Source organism: Anguilla rostrata, chromosome 1 (assembly GCF_018555375.3).
Source record: "Anguilla rostrata isolate EN2019 chromosome 1, ASM1855537v3, whole genome shotgun sequence".
Taxonomy (NCBI): domain Eukaryota; kingdom Metazoa; phylum Chordata; class Actinopteri; order Anguilliformes; family Anguillidae; genus Anguilla; species Anguilla rostrata.
Window position 1 is genome coordinate 37,872,392 of NC_057933.1, and position 19,423 is coordinate 37,891,814.

The 19,423-nt window shown below is 42.4% G+C and overlaps 1 long non-coding RNA gene across 1 annotated transcript in view; it reads right to left on the minus strand.

The window, feature by feature from the left end:
• LOC135239505 (uncharacterized) overlaps nucleotides 1-19,423 on the minus strand; it is a 678,135-nt gene that overhangs the window by 313,776 nt on the left and 344,936 nt on the right. The window lies entirely within an intron of this gene.

Genomic DNA, 19,423 nt, shown 5'->3' on the forward strand with positions numbered 1-19,423 from the left:
TATGGTGGCAATCTGCTTTAAAATAAACATAAGTAAAATGCTGTGAATGCTGTATGCTGAAATATGTTGACAACTGCAGTCTGTTCTCTTATTTCATTCTTATAAAATTTCTCAAAGAAAAAGTTTTTTTTTTCCCTGATAAGTAATAATTTTACTTCCCACAATGTTTGGTGTTAAAATTATTGGCACCCCTGTTCCAGTACTTTGTACAGTTTCTTTGCAAGGATAACACTACTGAGTTGACTTCAAAAGTCTTTTATTAGATTTGTGAATATACTTATTTTAAGCATTCCCTCCATACAGAATATTTTAAGATGCTTTAGTCTGCTCTTGAGGACTTCCCTCTATGTACTGTGAGTTTGAGGTGGTCCTGCCTTAGACCACACACTTTCAGTGTCTCATGAATTATGATAATCTCTGACTGACTCACTTCTCTTAAACTAACAGGGCCCTTTATTTTTTCAGAGCATGAACCTCCACAGCCCCTTCAAATCCAAGAAAATGAACTGTCTTTCACATGTATTAATGTAGTGTTTTAGAGGAGAGCAGTGTTTGAGGTTATCAGACTAGAAATGGCAGACAGGCCTCAGCGTATGACCTTTGGCAGAGAAGAGAAGGCCTGATGTTATGTTGCCCAAAGGTTTTTTCATCCAGAACATTAGTCTTGGCTCTGAAGGCATGACTCCCTGTTGACCTAGGTTAGGACCATCTCAAAAGAAGCAACATCTTGCTTTTGCTGAGGTGATGCTGGTGTGGGTGGTGGTCATTTGAAGGGGTCCTACAAATGTGGAAAAGCACAATAATTTTCATGACTGTCCCAGGTCCACAACAGAACTGGAAAAAAAACATTCAGAAGTGCAGTGGTGATGTTTGATGTTATTAAGCTACAACTGCAATTCTGAATTTAGATGGTTTAGTATCTGCTGGTAAGTTTCTGTTGCTGTCTGACTGACTGCACAGATAAAATGTTTCTGATAATACAGCTGCATTAACTAAAATAAAGCCAGCTAAATGTTGAATTACCTTGCGTAGAATCTATAAAATGATCCCCACAGACCAGAGACTTGAAAAATGGCTTAAATGAAGCAAGACATTTGTACAATTTACAATACTAATGCAGATTAGTTTATATTCATGATTTTGGAAGAAATAAAGTGCCACAAATGCAATTGTTTTGGCAAAAAATCAAAAATGAATTTGCACTTTTTAAGTTTGCAATGAAATACTGAGAGAATGCATATATACAGCAGGTTAAACTATACATGTGCTAGATCAAAAACTTGACCACAACTTCATAAAATCTAAAGGTGGATATGTAGAACTACTATAGATGTATGAAGCAACAGACAGTGGTCTAAAATATCTAGGGGTCCAGAAACATATCCAAAATTTCTCCAAAATGAATAAAATGTCCATTATAAAGCATATATGAGCCCCTTATGAAGGTTTAAGATGAAACATTGCTATCAGATTAAAAAAAAATAATGCAAAAATATTGTCACACAATGCGGTACAGTACCTAAATGTGTAATAATGAACTCTTGTGTGTATTTCTATACTCTGTACTCTCGTATGTTTTCTTGTATGGGGATGGGACGACATGAAAACTATTTTCAACCGTCCACCACGTTTTGGCAATGTTCCAACTCTCACGTCATCACTGTTGCATGCTTCACAAAAAACTATTACGCTACCATCTAACGCTTACATTACAGTGTGACATATCCACATTATATAACACCACTAACCTATTTAAAGATACTCAATTTCAAAAATAACATATATAACCGAAATATTTTGAGCAGTAATACTTACATAGCAATGATGAAATCGCATCTATGTTCAGTAGATGGAGACAGAGACAGTATCAATGTACTGTTCTATTCGCTTCTGTTTTGCTCCAGAAAACGATGTCAGCTAGGTCTATCAGCAAGCATATGGCTTAGCTATGTCCAGAAGTCCTCAATAATAATAGTATTTTCCAAGAAATTACGAAATATCGTTTACCACATTTTGTTAGGTGCAGCGTATTTTTCTGCTAACATAGAGTGAATGCGCTAGTGAATGCGATGATAAGAAACAATTTGGTTACGCTATAAAACGCTATTCCAAAAGCAGAATTAGACATGATATACATCGTTAGAAAGCTTATGCTCTCACCTACTGAATAAATGAATTGTCAATCAAGCCAGACTGTACTAAAAAGGGCGACGACGCCGTAAACAACAGGTGTGGTATTACGCACAGCTATTTTGGAAGATACCCAGGCGTCACAAATGCACTTTCCCAAACGGATTGTCCAAGACAATATATGACCACGCAGTCTCAAAAGGGACATCTCTACACGTAAAACCAATGGTAAGGTTGTATATTTATTCAATATTTAGTCCCAGATATTGACTGTAGAATGATATGGTATCATTTTTAAAAACTTTCTCGTTTATTTCGTTATTCAGTGAGCAGTGTTTCCACTGCTGTATAGGCACATCTTAGGGCTATTGTCGGGGTTATCTTGTTGCTATGACGGAATATGATTTTTTAGTGGTGAAAGAATATTTTTATGAATGCCAAGATAGACAATATTGTCCATTATGTCAAGGGTGGGGGGGTGTTTTGTAGATGAGACTGCAGGGAGGGGGTCGTTGTTAAATGAACGACCAGAGCGACAATGGTGGGGCTGCGAAACTCCGTTTTCGGCATAGTTGTCATGTATCCTCTACTAATGAAACTAAAACAATGCGTTTCTGTTTTTAACTCACACTTTGGTTGCAGTAGCACCGAATGTTTGAGTTTAGTGATCTGGGCACGCCAGTGTACCGACCACTAGGGGCTTTGCGCTAAGAGGTTAATTAATTAATATGGACTTACCCAACAAAATGGGGAAGAGGGGAGAGGGATGAGACCACAAACCTCAAGGTGAATTTCATCCAGCGAGAGACAACATCCAACCATGCTCAATAACTAATGTAATGTAAACTGGTCCCCACAGTTCAGTGTCATCCTACATGGACACAACCATGTTTGGCAGCTTCTTCAGCAGTGCTGCATGCAAAATTCCAAGATACAAACAGTAAAACATGGAAATAGTTGAATTTAGTATACTATATCATCAGGTACCTTCAACCACAGGCAATTTGATGTGGTTCTTTTCTTTTTTAAAGGAGAGCAAAATCCCTTTTATTTTCTAAACTTTTTTTTCAACAGATCGTCATAGATAGAGATTGGCTCACAGAACAGAAAGTGCCATGGCAGGGAATTAAACCACCAGCCATACGGGATGATTCGTACATGGGTTCAGAGTCGATCACCATATGGACTGCACCACACGGTCTTCCCCAGTTTGAGTTTCTGCCACCCTTGTCTAATATACTGAACTCAGCGTTAAACCCTGCAGAATGCAATGGCAGACACATCACTGGACAACAGAATGAATTATACTCCGCATACAGAATTTCTGTGTCAATGTTATGTTCAACTGCACAGTGGCTTAGTACACATTTTACAAAATCAAAAAATTCAAGACATAATATGGCCATATATTTTTCGCTGATATTTTCAGTCAAATACTGTATTTATAGAAGATGAAATAAGCCCTCTGTTCTTAAATAGAAATGTCCCTGTCATAGCAAGAGGGCATCTTTAATAATGAAAACAGTTTTACTGTTGTCATATAAATATAAAAACAAAGCATGACCCATCTGAAATATTTCAGAAGCATTCCAATCTGCTGCAAGAGTCCACATGACATTTCAAGCTCCCAGTTATCTATCTGCTCTTTCTTATGTAGTCATTTTATACATTACATTACATTACATTACAGGCATTTGGCAGACGCTCTTATCCAGAGCGACGTACAACAAAGTGTATAACCATAACCAGGAACAAGTATGACGAAACCCCTAGAGAGAAGTACCGGTCCAAGTACAGGGAACAACCGCATAGTTCAACTTGGACCCTGATGGTTAAACTGATTAACACTAACAACGAGAACGGCAACAACGCAATCTATGGAAAAATAAAAATAAATAAAAATACAAGTAGTCGTTAAGACAGTTGATGCGCCTAAGTCACCTATGAAACAGCTGCCTAGTTACAACCCTAAGTTTATAAAGTTATTATTTTTCTTTGTTAGCTTAAATATGTGATTTTTTCTTTGGTCAAAAAAGCTTATTTTAGTTTTTATTTTATATTTCTTGCCAATATCAGAAAATAATGATTATTTTTCCATTTCCATGAATATGCCAAAAACCTCCAGGTCAATGGGACTTTTAACAAAGTAATTTAATATTGAGATATGTCATATAAAGAAACAAAGATTATAGGTTAAGATGGCCCTCTCCTCTCTCGGTGTCTGTAGGCAGCAGCAAAAGGCGTTCTATTGGATATCTGTGAGAAAACCAGAAGCGAATGGATGGAATCTAATTCACACTCCTCTCCAGCTTCAATCTTCCTTTCTCCAGTGGAATGGCTAAGCAGCAAATGCTTGCGATTGTACAAGCTAAACTACTGGCCTTTGAGTCCTGTCAAGCTGTTTCCTTTATAATTAATTGGGTTTGTTAGTAAATCTGTTCATTATTAATTCATTGCTGTTAATTATAGATGGATGAATGGCTTTACCTGCATTAGTATGGATTTAGGTGATGAATGTATGATCTTTCTCCAGCTGCATTGTCTCAGGACGGGGTGGGAAATGCAGATGAGATCTTTATTGCCTTTGTAAGGGGTGTGGGCCTCTGGGCCACAGGCACATAGTATGCTGGGCCTGTTTCACTCCACCCTTACAGATGAAGGGACAGACTCATTCAGGTGTATGCTCTACCCCCACCAGCCTGAAGATGGCTGGAGGGCAGTTCCTTTCCCCTAACACCCCCACAGCCTTAGCAGAAACACACCGGTAAGCACCGCTTCCACTCACCCCCACCACTACCCCATTCACCGATTGAACAATTTCAGGTTCTTATGTCACATACATCAATATACATACGCACGCGTATAGCTCAATGGATTAACCTGCAGGCTCCCTATTGACCAGCTGGGGTTTCTGGTGTGAGATGAGACACTCTCATCCAAGCCAATTGAATCATTGAATAATCTGGCAAATGGAGAACAGATTATTTTGTGAAAACACTCAATTGTCTATGATTTATCAGCATACAATTGGTGCAGTTAGCCAAGCAAGAAGTGGCCACTATAGAGCAATGAGAGCAATGGAACTAACCAGCTTACCCCATATCATTCCCTGAGGAGGGTGGGCAATTTGTTGCCTTGCCGGGTAATGATAGGGTGTAAACCAGCTAGTTCTGTTGGTCTCTTTGCTCTATAGTGGTTACTCTTGGAAAATCATGTGCCTGCAGATGCACAAACTGAATATGCTGATCTTGTTATCATTCGACATTAGAAAAAGTAGTAAGAATGGGTGTCATGTGAAACAAAGGAGTCACATGCCTGCCCTCTGCTCCTAAAGATTGCAGCAGTAGATAAGATTTGATTGAGTTTGGGTTGGGAAAAAAAATCTGACCTTCGGCCATAGCCATAGCTTAACTCTCATAACTGAGACTTGAACAGTCAATTGCAGGGCTCACGCTTTGCTTTCAGAACGAGCGTCTTTACAGCGTGAGCCACCGGAGCCTGATTTAGAAACCCCCCAATACAAAGTTCAACTGAAAGGAGCTGCAGTAAAGGCCAGAAAAGCATTTCCAAAGAAGATACCAAATGTCTGGTGATGTCAATGGGTCATAGACTTGACACAGTTATTTTATTTAAGGACTATGATTTACTTTTAATTTCATCTGTTAACTTAATTTTGCATGGCTGCAAATGACGGGACAGCTATGAAAAGGTTAAACATTGAAATTTGTTCTTTTTGCTATACATTTAAGGCACTTGGATGTGATCAAAAGATTACTCTACTTTTACCATATTTTTGGCAAGCACAATATTTGCACCCTATTGTATGAAAGAGGAACAAAACAAAAATTTAAATGGGAAAAAAATTTAATAAAAACAGTGGTGCAAGCAACGATACACAGAGTCCAAGCACACACAGCCAATATTACGCCACTTAAAAAGCGATCAATCAGTGCCAAAATCACTCAGTAGCCATAGAGAGGGATCCTGTACCACTGTGCCTAGTTTCATAGGTCTTACCCATGTAGAGAGGCCAAAGCTTGGGACAGAGGAAAATGGATAATAGCATTTCCTAAACAGGCCATTCCAAGAGATTGGCAACATGAAAGGTGCAGATTTATGTTCCAGATGAGGAAAATGAACACAACAGCAAATTTTACATCTCTGAAAGACAGAAGTGATTTTCTATGAATTAATAAAAAATATTGTGCTCTATAGCGACGCCATATGATTCAGTTGGGCCAATACGATCATGCTTGTCTCTTGATGTGAGTGCCAATATAGTTACCACATTTCATCAATTTCTGTTGAACCATTTGGGAATTACTGGCATTTTTGTGATAAGTCATGCTCACATACAAATTTACTGGCTTAATGCGGGCACATTTTTAAGCATAGCAACTTCCTTTAGGCTGGGATTTTGGGGATTTTTCATGTGTAGATGCTATATTCTAAAGTCCCTTCAAATCAGTCAAAGCATTGAGGAGGTGGTAGACATTAAGTGTTTTTAAAATTTATTCGAAATGCATAATGGTAGACTAATGGGGCCTAAAGGGAAATTTATTCTGTGTGAGAAACAGCATTTTGTGTTAATTATTTATGGTCCCTATATCAAACAGACAGGTCTTAACAGTTTTTAAGTCTTGAAAATTTATAGGCTGCTAAAGTGCTATAAGGGCAACTGGCACCAAATTTGGTCAGTGGTGGTTGGAAGGTACCATCTATCAGAGTGCCCAGTTCCATTTGAATCAACCAGGTGGAAGTGGGAAAAGTAGCATATAAACAAACAAAATCCAAAATGGCCACCAATTCAAGATGTAAACTGCAATGCTACAGGTTTAATGAGAAATTAAAACAGGCCCATAAGAAAAGTTTAGGAAATGTTGTAATTCTGACGGAAGAAAATTCAAACAAATGAAAAGAAATTTCTCTTAATTATGAGATTCGTTCAGACACAATTTGACAGCCTAACTCTGCAAAAGAACGTCTGGTGAAGAACATCTGTTAGTAGGCCTATGTCATTATCCTTGCCTTCCATTGCAACCATAGATTACTGAAATTGACAGTACGCCCTGCGCAATGTGCACAGCCCTTAAAGGATTTGAAATGAAATAATTTGATTGGCTTAATAAATACAGCTTAACTACACCCACTGATAGTATAGTCAGTATAACCCTGCCCTGTTTCTAGGTGTGCCACGTGTTTTGCGCTGTGCACTACTTACCTCTGGTGTTGAAAATACCAACATTCAATAGCCACGCTCAATGCGCCCACGTGCTGCGCCATTGGCTGCGTCTATGCACTGTGTGACATTGATTCTGGAAAATGTAATGAAATAGTCAGAAGACCCAAGTGCAGAGCTCTGGTAGTTTAATCAGGCAGTCCAACAAATCCAAATGTGGACGTGGCTGAACTGGGAGTTGGCTGGAGGCAGATCTGACAATAGAGCCCCATGTTTATAAATTTTGAGCTGCATAGAAAGTGAAAGCAAGTCATCTTACAGTGATTGTGCAGTTACAGAATTTGGTACATATGCTGTAACTGCATTATGATACATGTTTTCCATGGAAATGAAATTGTTTCGTATTGTTTTGAAATTGTAATGCAATGTAATGCACAGTGGAAAATACTTTTTAAAGAGAACAGATTATTAATTGTGTAAGTCGCTCTGGATAAGAGCATCTGTTAAATGCCTGTAATGTAATATAATGTTTCCAAGTTAGTCGGACTACAGGTAGCTGTAGCTGTAATGTCTTTTAATAATGTGATTCTCTTTACATTTAAGAGTTTTTTGGAATGTCATAATCTAATGAATATTGGAATGTCAATATTGTTCCTTTGGCATATTCCAGGGGTCAGGGATTCTTTTACCTCAAAATTAATTACATTATTCAATTACAGTGGTGGACAGTAACAAAGTACATGTACTTCATTACTGTACTTAAGTACCTTTTTCGAGTATCTGTACTTTACTCAAGTGTTTCCATTTTGGGAGACTATTTACTTTTACTCCACTACATTTCAAATGAAATATCCTACTTTTTACTCCACTACTTTTGTGCGATATCTGTCTGTTACTCGTTACTTTGATGTGGAGAAACTTTGAACCAAAGACTTTAGCTAGGTGGGAAGGTGAGTAGAGAGGGGTGATTTGGAACACAGAGAGACAGTTTAACAGTCCAAGTACATCTCAGCCACGCTCAGAATTTCTCAAGAATAATAGTATTTTCTAAGAAACGATGAAAGTCATCGATGAAATTTTGCCAGGTCCAGTGTCTTTTACCCACGAGTTGGGGTGATAAAGCATTGCTTTCACTGCTGCCACAGACTGAATGCGTAATGCAGCTATAATGAGACAAAACTTTGGAATACGCTGGGATATAAACCGGTAAGTAAGACCGGACCAGAAGCTGCTGCACACATGTTGTTGACGGCGTTGTTGCCTTGTTGTCTGGCTTGATTGAGAATTAATTTATTCAGTAGGTGAGAGTATAAGCTTTCTAACCATGTATAACAGGTCTAATTTTGGTTTTGGAATATCGTTCTATAAGTCAACCATCAATCAATCAATCAAATTTTATTTATATAGCGTATTTTACAAACAGAAAAACTCCCTGTGGCAGATGGGGAGAAACCTTGGAAGGAACCAGGCTCAAGGGGGAAACCCATCCTCCTCTGGTCGGCTCAGGGTGCCGACTGGTGACCAGCATGTCAGCCAGTTTATGCAGAAGATATGATATGTGATGTGGCTCAGATGATGGGTGGGGCCGGGTGGCAGTGATGGGGAACAGCAGGTGGCGGCAGATGTGGGCAGGGTGGAGGCAATGACGAAGGAGGGGCTGGAACGCAGAGGTGGGGGAGACCAGACGACTCTCGAAGCACTCTCGAGGGTTGGGGCAAGAGCCCCGCCGGCAGCGTGGGGAAGAGGGTGGAAACAGCAGTTAAGGAATTTGCAATATAGCAGACAGTGAGTAAGTGCAAGTGGTATGTATTGGGGGACCCCGCCAGGAGTAGAATATGGCTGCATATCTACTAGGACAGGGATGGAGAGCCCATGCAGTCATGAGGGGTAGACAACCATACCCGCCTATCAAGAGCCAGCCCATGTAAAGTCGGGTCACAGCTGATTGACAGGTGACAGTAAGGAAAGGATTGCCACCTACAAAGCTCTGTGACTACAGGCTTCTCGCACCCTGTCTCCAGACTACAACTGATTGTAAGCTTTAGCATAGAGGTGCGTTTTTAATCTAGATTTAAATATTGAGACTGTGTCTGACTCGTTTATAAATATTGGAACCTGGTTCCACAGTAGTGGGGCCCTGTAGGAGAAAGCCCTCCCACCTTTTAGGTTCTTGGAAATTCTTGGGACTACTAAGTAGCCTGCGTCTTGAGATCGGAGTGACCTTGTGGGCTTATAAGGTAGGAGCAGGTTCGATATGTACACAGGTGCACGTCCATGCAGAGCTTTAAAAGTCGGGAGCAAAACCTTGAAGTCTATCCTATGCTTAATGGGTACCCAGTGAAGCGACGCTAGTACTGGTGTAATGTGCTCATACTTCTTAGTTCTGCTCAAGATACGAGCAGCTGCATTCTGCACAAGCTGGAGACTCTTTAACGAGTTATTAGGGCAGCCAGAAAGCAGGGCGTTACAGTAGTCTAACCTAGACGTAACAAACGCATGGATCAATTTTTCAGCATCCTCGACTGACAGGAAATGTCTAATTTTAGCTATGCTGCGCAGCTGAAAGAAGGCAATTCTGGATATGTTTTTTATATGGGTGTCAAAAGATAGATCAGGATCAATGGTGACACCAAGGTCTTTAACGACCATATTAGGTTCAGCCAAACAACCATCACAGTTTAAGGTGAGAGTAGACAATTTCTCCCTTAATATTTTGGGACCTAAAACCAACATTTCAGTCTTGTCTGAATTTAGGAGCAGAAAATTTTAAAGCATCCGAACCTTGATATCTACAATACAGGCCTCTAGCCGTGAAAGCGGCAGTGCTTCGCCAGGTTTCATTTAAATATAAATCTGGGTATCGTCCGCATAACAGTGGAACTCTACGCCATGTGCCCGGATAATATTGCCAAGTGGTAATATATATAGCAAGAAGAGTACTGGTCCTGGTACTGATCCTTGTGGAATACCGTATTTCATTATTGAGAAGCTGGACTCATCTTCTTTTAATTTGACAAACTGTTTCCTGTCACATAGGTATGATCCAAACCATGCGAGTGCCTGTCCATGAAGTCCAACACAGGCCTGGAGTCTGTCCAGAAGAATTCCATGGTCAATTGTATCAAAAGCTGCACTCAGGTCGAGGAGCACAAGAACCGACACAGAGTTACGGTCGGCTGACAGTAGTAAATCATTTGTAACCTTGATAAGTGCGGTTTCTGTGCTGTGGTGGGGTCTAAACCCAGATTGGAATACTTCATGGATACCGTTAGAGCTAAGGTATGCACTTAGTTGCTTAGAAACAATTTTCTCCAATAATTTTGAAAGAAATGGAAGGTTTGAAATAGGTCTATAATTTTCCAATTTATCGGGTTCTAGGTTTGGTTTCTTCAATAATGGCTTAATGACTGCCACTTTTAGTGACTCAGGTACGTATCCTGTGACTAGGGATGTGTTAACGATTTTTAGTATATGCTGGCCTAGTACTGGAAATAGTTCTTTAATCCAGTTTGAAGGAATAGGATCGAGTACACAAGTCGTCGGTTTTGAAGACATAACTAATTCAGATAACTCAACCATGCTAATGGGCGTAAAACAGCTCACTACTGCTGTCTGTAAATCTTCCTGTTGTAACCAACCGAAAGTTTTCTGATCATCGCATTCACCTATGCATTCACTCTGTGTTAGCAGACAAAGACGCTTCACCTGACGAAACGTTGTTAACGATCGTAAACGTTGTTAACGATTTTTCATAATTTCTTGGGAAATACTATTATTATTGAGAACTGGGTATGCCTAAGCCATATGTTTGTTGATATACCTTGCTGACGTTGTTTTCATTTGTAATTTTTCATTTGGAATAGCGTTTTTATCACATTCACTTCCGCATTAAGCTATGACCTGTTGCCTGTGCTACATCCTTTCTGGTGGCTAAGTCGCCAGGAAACATCAATGTATTTTGATATTTAATAGTGAAATATTGGAATTGATGGTGCCTTTGTTCTTTAAAAAAAAATTAAACTGTGAATTTGTATATATACCATAGTTTTCACTCTTACATACAGTATGTTAGGAGGTGAACAATTTAGTTTGCCTACTGTATTTTAAAAATGTTTGTCATGTCGGCAACCCCTGACAAACATAACCATACTAAATAATAGTACTTTTAACTTTTGATACTTAAGTATTTTTAAAGGCAGGTACTTTTGTACTTTGACTCAAGTAGATATTTAAATTGAAGACTTCTACTTTTAGTGGAGTAATATTAGCAAGGGTATCTGTACTTTCACTCAAGTACAGGATTTGTGTACTTCGTCCACCACTGTTCAATTAATACATTTAAAAAATCTATTTTCGAAGCCATCATTCTTGTAGAAAACATAATATACCTTCATACCAAGGCTCAGGAACTGCACACTGGAGTTGTGTGTGCAGGGGATCTATTTAGGGCCTGCTATCAGCTACACTCAGAGAATGAATTTGGGGGAGGGGAGAGGAGCTATGATTGACAGAGACGAAATGCAGTCTGTATATTTGAACTTCTATCAGAAAGGTTATTGTTCTGCCAATGTTTATCTTAGCACGTTATACTCTGTCATGGACTGCAAACCTCATAGAAATATCGTGCATACCATATTTGGTGTGTATTGTATGTAAGGGCTCATGTGCAATAATGATTTGAACACTGCAATTTTGAAGTGATGCTGTAGCACCACCTTGGGTGGTGGGGTCACAAAATGAGATACACGATCTACATAAAAATTCTAAGATGGTGCCGTGCTAGTGGCAGCCTGTTGTAGCAGCTCCGTGTTTTTGTCATTTTATTGCATTTTTATTGCGTTTGTATCGGTGTTTTTAGTACCTGTCGTGTTTAAATATGTTGTTTTACGTTACTGGACATCATTCAACACCAAGATGCTTTTACAATGGTTTTGATATGTTTTACTGCTCTTCATTGCCCTCGGACCACTTCTAATGACTGCAAGTTATGCCTGCAACTCCGCCGGCATTGTCTACACACGCGATCAGGTGATCACTCTGCAGTGGCCGACTCTTGCAGCCGGAGAAAAGCCCTCAATTCCAGAGGAGCTAAGGAGGAGACAGTGGGGATGCAGGGCCGGTGTTAAACGGAAAGTGAAGAAAAGGAGATTTAAACCCTGCATCCCTGCAGTTATTACAGGGAATGTGAGGTCCCTGGAAAATAAGATGGATGAACTGGAAGCACTCTTTAGAATTCAGAGGGAGTACACAGAGAGCAGTATCATGTGTTTCACCAAGTCGTGGCTAAACAAACAGATACCTGACTCAAATGTGCCTATCCCCGGATTCCACACGGTTCGTGCGGATAGAGACACCACTGCGAGTGGTAAGAAGAAAGGAGGTGGACTTGCTGTGCTTGTTAACTCCAGATGGTGCAATCTGGGACATATCTTTGTTAAGGAGCGTGTCTGCAGCCTGGACATCGAGCTGATTGCCATCGGATTTCGTCCATACTATCTGCCAAGGGAATTTACCAGCATTGTCATCTCTGTTTACATTCCACCATCGGGGAATGCGGAAGCAGCGTGTGACGTCATTCACTCAGTGACTGCGAGACTACAGACAAAATACTTTTGTGCCTTCATCGCAATCAAGGTGAATTTAACCTCTCCCTCCACCACCCTTCCCACTTTCTACCAATTTGTCAAGTGCACAACTAGAGAAAATAAGACTTTGGATCTGCTGTATGCAAACGTTAAAGATGCCTACAGCTCCACTGCCCTGCCCCCCCATGGCAGATCAGACCACAACTTAGTTTTGCTCACACCATCATACAAGCCAGTTGCTCAGCAGCAACCTGTGACAGTGAGGACAGTGAGGAAATGGTCTCATGAGGCCATGGAGACACTGTGGTGCCCTGGAAGCCACTGACTGGAATGCCCTGTATGAACCACATGGTGAGGACATAGATGGCATAACAGACTGCGTCTCTGAGTACATCGGCTTCTGCACTGACAACTCCACCCCCACAAGAGAAGTTCTCTGCTACCCAAACAACAAACCCTGGGTTACCAGTGACCTGAAGGCCCTACTTAATGAAAATAAGAGGGCCTTTAGGACAGGGGACCAGGCGGAGCTCAAACATGTGCAAAGGGTGTCATGCCCCCGTGTTTCGGTTGTCATATGGTTTCCCTTGTGTTCCGATTATTTCTGTTCCGTGTGCTTTGTTCCTCACAATGTCTTTGCTTTTCCCCACAGGGTGGGCGTGATCTTTCCCCATGCACTCCCTAATCACTTCCAGCCCTCAGCAATTTTCACACTCCTTCAGGTCGCATTCCTCACACCCTCCCTGATTAATTCCAATCAGCACCAGACTATGAAGCCACACTTTTTGTTTCTGTCTTTGCCAGATCGTTGATTTGTTGCCCAGCGTCACACCTTGCTATCGCATTTAAACCCTAGCCTAGCACTAATTTCTATACCCCGTTTTCTCTGCACCTTCCTCGGTTTCCTCACCTCGCACTGTTTCCTTGGCCACAGATTGTTTGTTCATGTACCTTGTTCAGTGTTCCCCTGTCTGTCGTGCCTACGTGTTGTCTGCGTTGCATCTTGTTCCATGTTCCCCTGTTCTCCCCAGTTACCTCCCCAGCTCCAACCTCCCGATCCAGCCCGTCCTTCGCCGGCCTCCCAGTCTCCAGCCCAGCTCCGCCACCGACACCGGAGGTATTCCGTTCAGCGCCAAGCCGGATTCCGGATCTCCCCACAAAACCTCACAGCCCTGCTCCAAGCCTGCCTGGGTTCCTGCCACAGCCTGTTCAGCGCCACCCAAGCCGGATCCCGGACCTCTGCACCTACCCTCACGGTTCCTGTCCCAAGTCTGCCCTGGTTCCTACCGCCCTCTGTCTGTACTCAAATAAACCCCTTTTTGTATTCCATCTACTGCTGTCTCTGAGTCCTGCATTTGTGTCCAGTCCGAGACCGGTTCTTAACAAAGGGAACTAAAACAAAGACTAATGGAGAGTAAGGACTCCTAAAGAAGGAATCTGGAGGAGAAACTGCAGAGGAATGGGATGGCAAGGGATGTCTGAAGTGGGATGAGGGAGATCACTGTTTTCAGAGGAAGGGCTGGGGGTGCAGTTGAGGGGAATCTAGATCGGGCAAACGAGCTGAACCAGTTTTTCAACAGGTTTGACTCATCCCCCCCCACCTCCAGAAGCCCCCACACTATCCCTCTGAGCTGCCCACTCACGCAGCCCCCAGGACTGTCCCTCTCCGACATCCATTCTCCCCCCGTCGACACCACCACAGAAGACCTCAGTACTCCTTCACACACACCCCACCCCCCCACTGACACCTGCTGTAGACCCTGCTCGTTCACAACCCCCTCATTCACACCCCCACCTCCCCCACTGACACTCACTGCAGACACTGCCACATCCCCCACTCCCCAGGCTGGACTCCACATAACAGCTGACCAGGTGAAGAGAGAGCTGGAGAGACTTCACCAGGACAAGGCTGCTGGACCGGACGGCATCAGCCCCCAGGTGCTGAGGGCGTGTGCTGACCAGCTATGTGGAATACTCCAGCACCTTTTCAATATGAGCCTGTACCTCAAGCGAGTCCCTGTGCTATGGAAAACATCATGCCGGGTGCCAGTGCCTAAAAAGGGGTGTCCCACAGTCCTGAACGACTACAGGCCAATAGCACTAACCTCTCACACAATGAAGGTCATGAGAGACTGGTCCTAGCATACCTTAGACCACTGGTGAACTCATCATTAGACCCCCTGCAGTTTGCGTACCAGCCAAATGTGGGTGTGGATGATGCAATAATATACCTGCTGCAGAGGGCCTACTCCTCCCTGGACAGACCCAACAGCACGGTGTGGATTATGTTCTTCGACTTCTCCAGTGCCTTCAATACAATCCAGCCTAGACTGCTGAAGGATAAACTGGAGGACATGCAGGTGGATGCCCCCATGGTCTCATGGATCGAGGACTACCTGATGGGCAGAATGCAGTTTGTGAGGCTACAAAGCTGTGTGTCTACGCGTCTGGTGAGTAACATCGGGGCCCCCCCGGGAACTGTGCTATCTCCCTTCCTATTCACCATCTACACGTTGGACTTCAAGTACAACTCTGTATCCTGTCATCTGCAGAAATTCTCGGATGACACTGCCATTGTGGGGTGTGTGGAGGGTGACCGGGAGGAGGAGTACAGGGGTGTGGTGGACTGCTTTGTGAAGTGGTTTGGGGAACACCACCTGCAGCTGAACGTGGTCAAGACTAAGGAGATTGTGGTGGATTTCAGGAAGAAGAGGGCCCCACCTTCTCCGGTCCTCATCAGTGGGAGTGATGTGGAGATCGTCAAGACCTACAAGTACCTGGGCGTCCATCTGGACGACAAACTGGAATGGTCCACCAACACCGAGGCCATCTACAAGAAGGGCCTGAGCCGGCTTTACTTCCTGAGAAGGCTCAGATCCTTCAATGTCTGCAACAAGATGCTGCACATGTTCTATCAGTTGTTGCGAGTACCATCTTCTTTGCTGTGGTGTGCTGGGGCGAGGGCATCAAAGCAAAGGATGCCAACAGATTGAACAAACTCATAAAGAAGGCTGGGTCTGTCATTCGATACAAGCTGGTCACACTGGAGGAGGTGGCGGAGGACAGAATGCTGGCAAAACTGCTGGTGATCTTGGATAACACCTCCTACCCCCTACACAGCATGTCAGCCAAGCTAAAGAGCACCTTTAGCAACAGACTAATTCAAGCCTGGTGTGTAAAGGAGCGATACAGGAGGTCATTCCTGCCGGGTGCTATCAGACTCTACAATTCATCTGCCTTTGCCAGGCCTGCTGACATTGAACCGCTCGTGGACTAAATTTGCTTTTATCATTTGTTTTTAACACTCTGCTCTTTGCACATCAGGACTACCAGAGCACTTGTATGTGTCTGAACGCTCGAGTATATCTGGCTGCTATTGGACTGGGACTTGCCTTTTTTATTTACTTATTGTTCTGATCACGTTGCTCTTTGCACACTGTGTTTGAATTGATATTTGATTATATTTGGGTAGTTGAATATTTGTGTTTATGTACCTGTTGTCTTGTGATTTAATGTATCTGGCTGCTATGATTATTGAATCTCCCTCTGGGGATTAATAAAGTCATCTATCTATCTATCTATCTATCTATCTATCTATCTATCTATCTATCTATCTATCTATCTATCTATCTATCTATCTATCTATCTATCTGTCTGTCTGTCTGTCTGTCTGTCTGTCTGTCTGTCTGTCTGTCTGTCTGTCTGTCTGTCTGTCTGTCTATCTATCTACATGGTTCCCTTTTCAATTTGTGTATTTCCAAAATTTTAACAGTGGCTGGATTTAAAGGTGGTGTGGTTTTGTAAAATTTTTGCACATTCATATTTGATTATCTTTAGGAATCTTGAGTGGAGGGGGACGTACTTCTCAGGACTGTTGGAGGGGAGCTTTCTGAGGGTTCTGGTCAAATATTGTACAATTTGGCCTATGCAAATGAGCCATATTGTCCATATTGCACTATTACTCCGGGAACTTGTGCATGCTTATCCACATGTATCACTGTCTATCATCCCCTGAAGTATCGCCAAACTCTGCAAAAATTAGTGGTCATACACATATTTTGGGCATGGTCAGCAATTTTTGTCAAAATTGAAATTACAGTCAACTGGCTATATTTTGAGATTTCAAAATTCACAGTTTAACACATAGACATGCTTTAAACCACACAATTTTATGAGCATTGGGCAAACATTCTGGGAGAAGTATGAAAATGTTATTCCAAGAATTCAAAATGCTGGAAATTTGATAAGGCAGACACTAGAGTTTCTATGATATTATTTGTTCAGAATGAGGGGCTAGGCAGATGAGAAACAATTGGTGAATGTACATCAAACAGGATGGCAGTAAAGATTTTGTTCAATGTTGCAATTTTTCAAATGGTGATGAAGTGCCACCTAGAGGGCCAGTTGCGTGGCATACATAATAAATCGGCTGTCATATCCCTCTCCTTCCCCATGTTTTCTGTTTAGTCTCATGCATCTTGTCTTTGTTCGTGTGATCTTTGCCCTCTCTCTGTTCTCTTCCTGCAGAGTAGGCGTGCCCACGCTGACAGCCTCCAGTGATCTCCAGAGCACAGCTGATTCCTCTCACCTGTTCTCTCAGCATTCTGCACACTTCTACTCAGTATATATTCCCGATTCACCCACAACTCTTCACCAGATCATTGTTCAGCTAGTCTGATGCGCTTTGTCGTCTCCAGTCCTAACGACTAAATAACTATTTATATTTTTCTGATTCTAGTTCCAGCCCGCAGCTAGCTCGCCTACCTGCTTCCCTTACCTTGCTCGTTACTTGTTCGTTCTCCTGTCTAATTGTACCCGTCATTTGTCTTCCCAGTTCGTCCTGTCCTTGTGGTTGTTCTTTGTCTCATCTTTTGTCCTGTCTGCGTTTCTCCCTTATCCAGCCCGCCGGTTCCAGCCCACCTTTAGCTGGCCTCCCAGTTCAGTCCAGTCCGGGGGTTCTCCTCGCCGATGTGTCAACACATCGTCTGTTCCCCGTTCTATCAGTCCGGTGGCGGTCCTTCGTCAAGTCCTGTCCCCTGCCAGCTCCCCGCCGCTACTCGACCTGCGCCAGTCCCTTCCTGACCAGCACCTGCACCTGGCTTCGTTCCCGCGACCCGGCTTCCTCCAGCTTGTACCTGCATAGTCTCCCCCCTGGTTCCCCAGCTTGGCTCCCTGTCGCAAAAATAAACCTCTGTTTGATTTGCTCAGAAAGATCGGTGTCCTTGCGTTTGGGTCCATCTGAGTTGCACATCGTAACATTGGCAGCCATACCGAATATACATGCCAAATTTTGTGAGTTTTTGAGCGTGGGAAAGGGGTGAAGATGTAGGGAGAAATGGAAGAAAGAAAAAAAAATCCTTGCAAAAATAATAGAGGTCCTGCGTACCCTTGGTGCTTGTCTCCCTAATAATCTTACAAAAACAATAGGGGTCCTACTTGCCATTGGTACTTGGCCCCCTAATAATAATCCTCGCAAAAACAATAGGGGTCATACACACCCTTGGTGCTTGGCCCCTGAAATATAGCTGCAAGTAGTAACCTCTGAGCACTGAGTTCAATTTGCATCATTTTGAAACGTGTGCAAAAATATAAGCACACATATGGTCCTCATGTTGGTAGAGCACCAGGTCATTTGCACCTCTGGAGCATAAGTACCACTTTGAGTTGATGATTTTCCCCCCATTGTCTGCTGCACATACTCGCCTTTCTGCCTGTCCTGTTCTCACCAACAAGTGGTCATGTAACCTGAAATGCAAGTAAAGGCTACCCCAAAATGAGAAATACAGGTTATGGATTATAACTGATATGTTCCCTGGCTTCAAACAAAGTTGGTTATGCAACATGAACCACTAAATGCTTGCACAGTGACAGTCGCTGCTTGCAATTGATTACAGTCTTTGTGCATGTGCTGTAGCTCTAGGATGAATTTAGTCTAACTTACCTCAATGGCGATTATTAGCTTGCCTGGATATGTAGTGGAGGCAGAAACACTGGGGGTATTCAAGGCCCGACTTGATACAGTGTTAGATACTATCTAGCTGTTAGGTAAACTAAGCATTAAGTACAGTTTAGTGGTAGAAATAGACGAGCAGTGTTGGGCTGAATGGCCTGTTCTTGTCTTACTTGATGTTACTGTGGTGTAATCTGTGTAGTACACCCCCATGGGATTGTACAGACCATGTGAAATGGAACAGCCCAGGAAGGGAACACTGGGCCGGAAAAAGTGCATCTCTCTTTTGCTACTTACCTCAGGAATGTACGGTCACGCCTTATCCTATCGTTAATAAAGTACACTTACCTGGATAACTTCGCAGTGGTCTCGCGCCTAATTCAATAGCGTGACAGTTACGTTTTGTTATGTTATGTGAAATTGTGATAGTGATGCTATGAATAAGTTATTCAATACATTTTTACACATTTATAATCAGGAGTATAATACAAAGCGCTATGTAGCAGCCAATAATGTAATAACTACCGTTAATGTAATAACTGCCAATAACGTAATAATTTTTCTGTTCTTAATGTAATA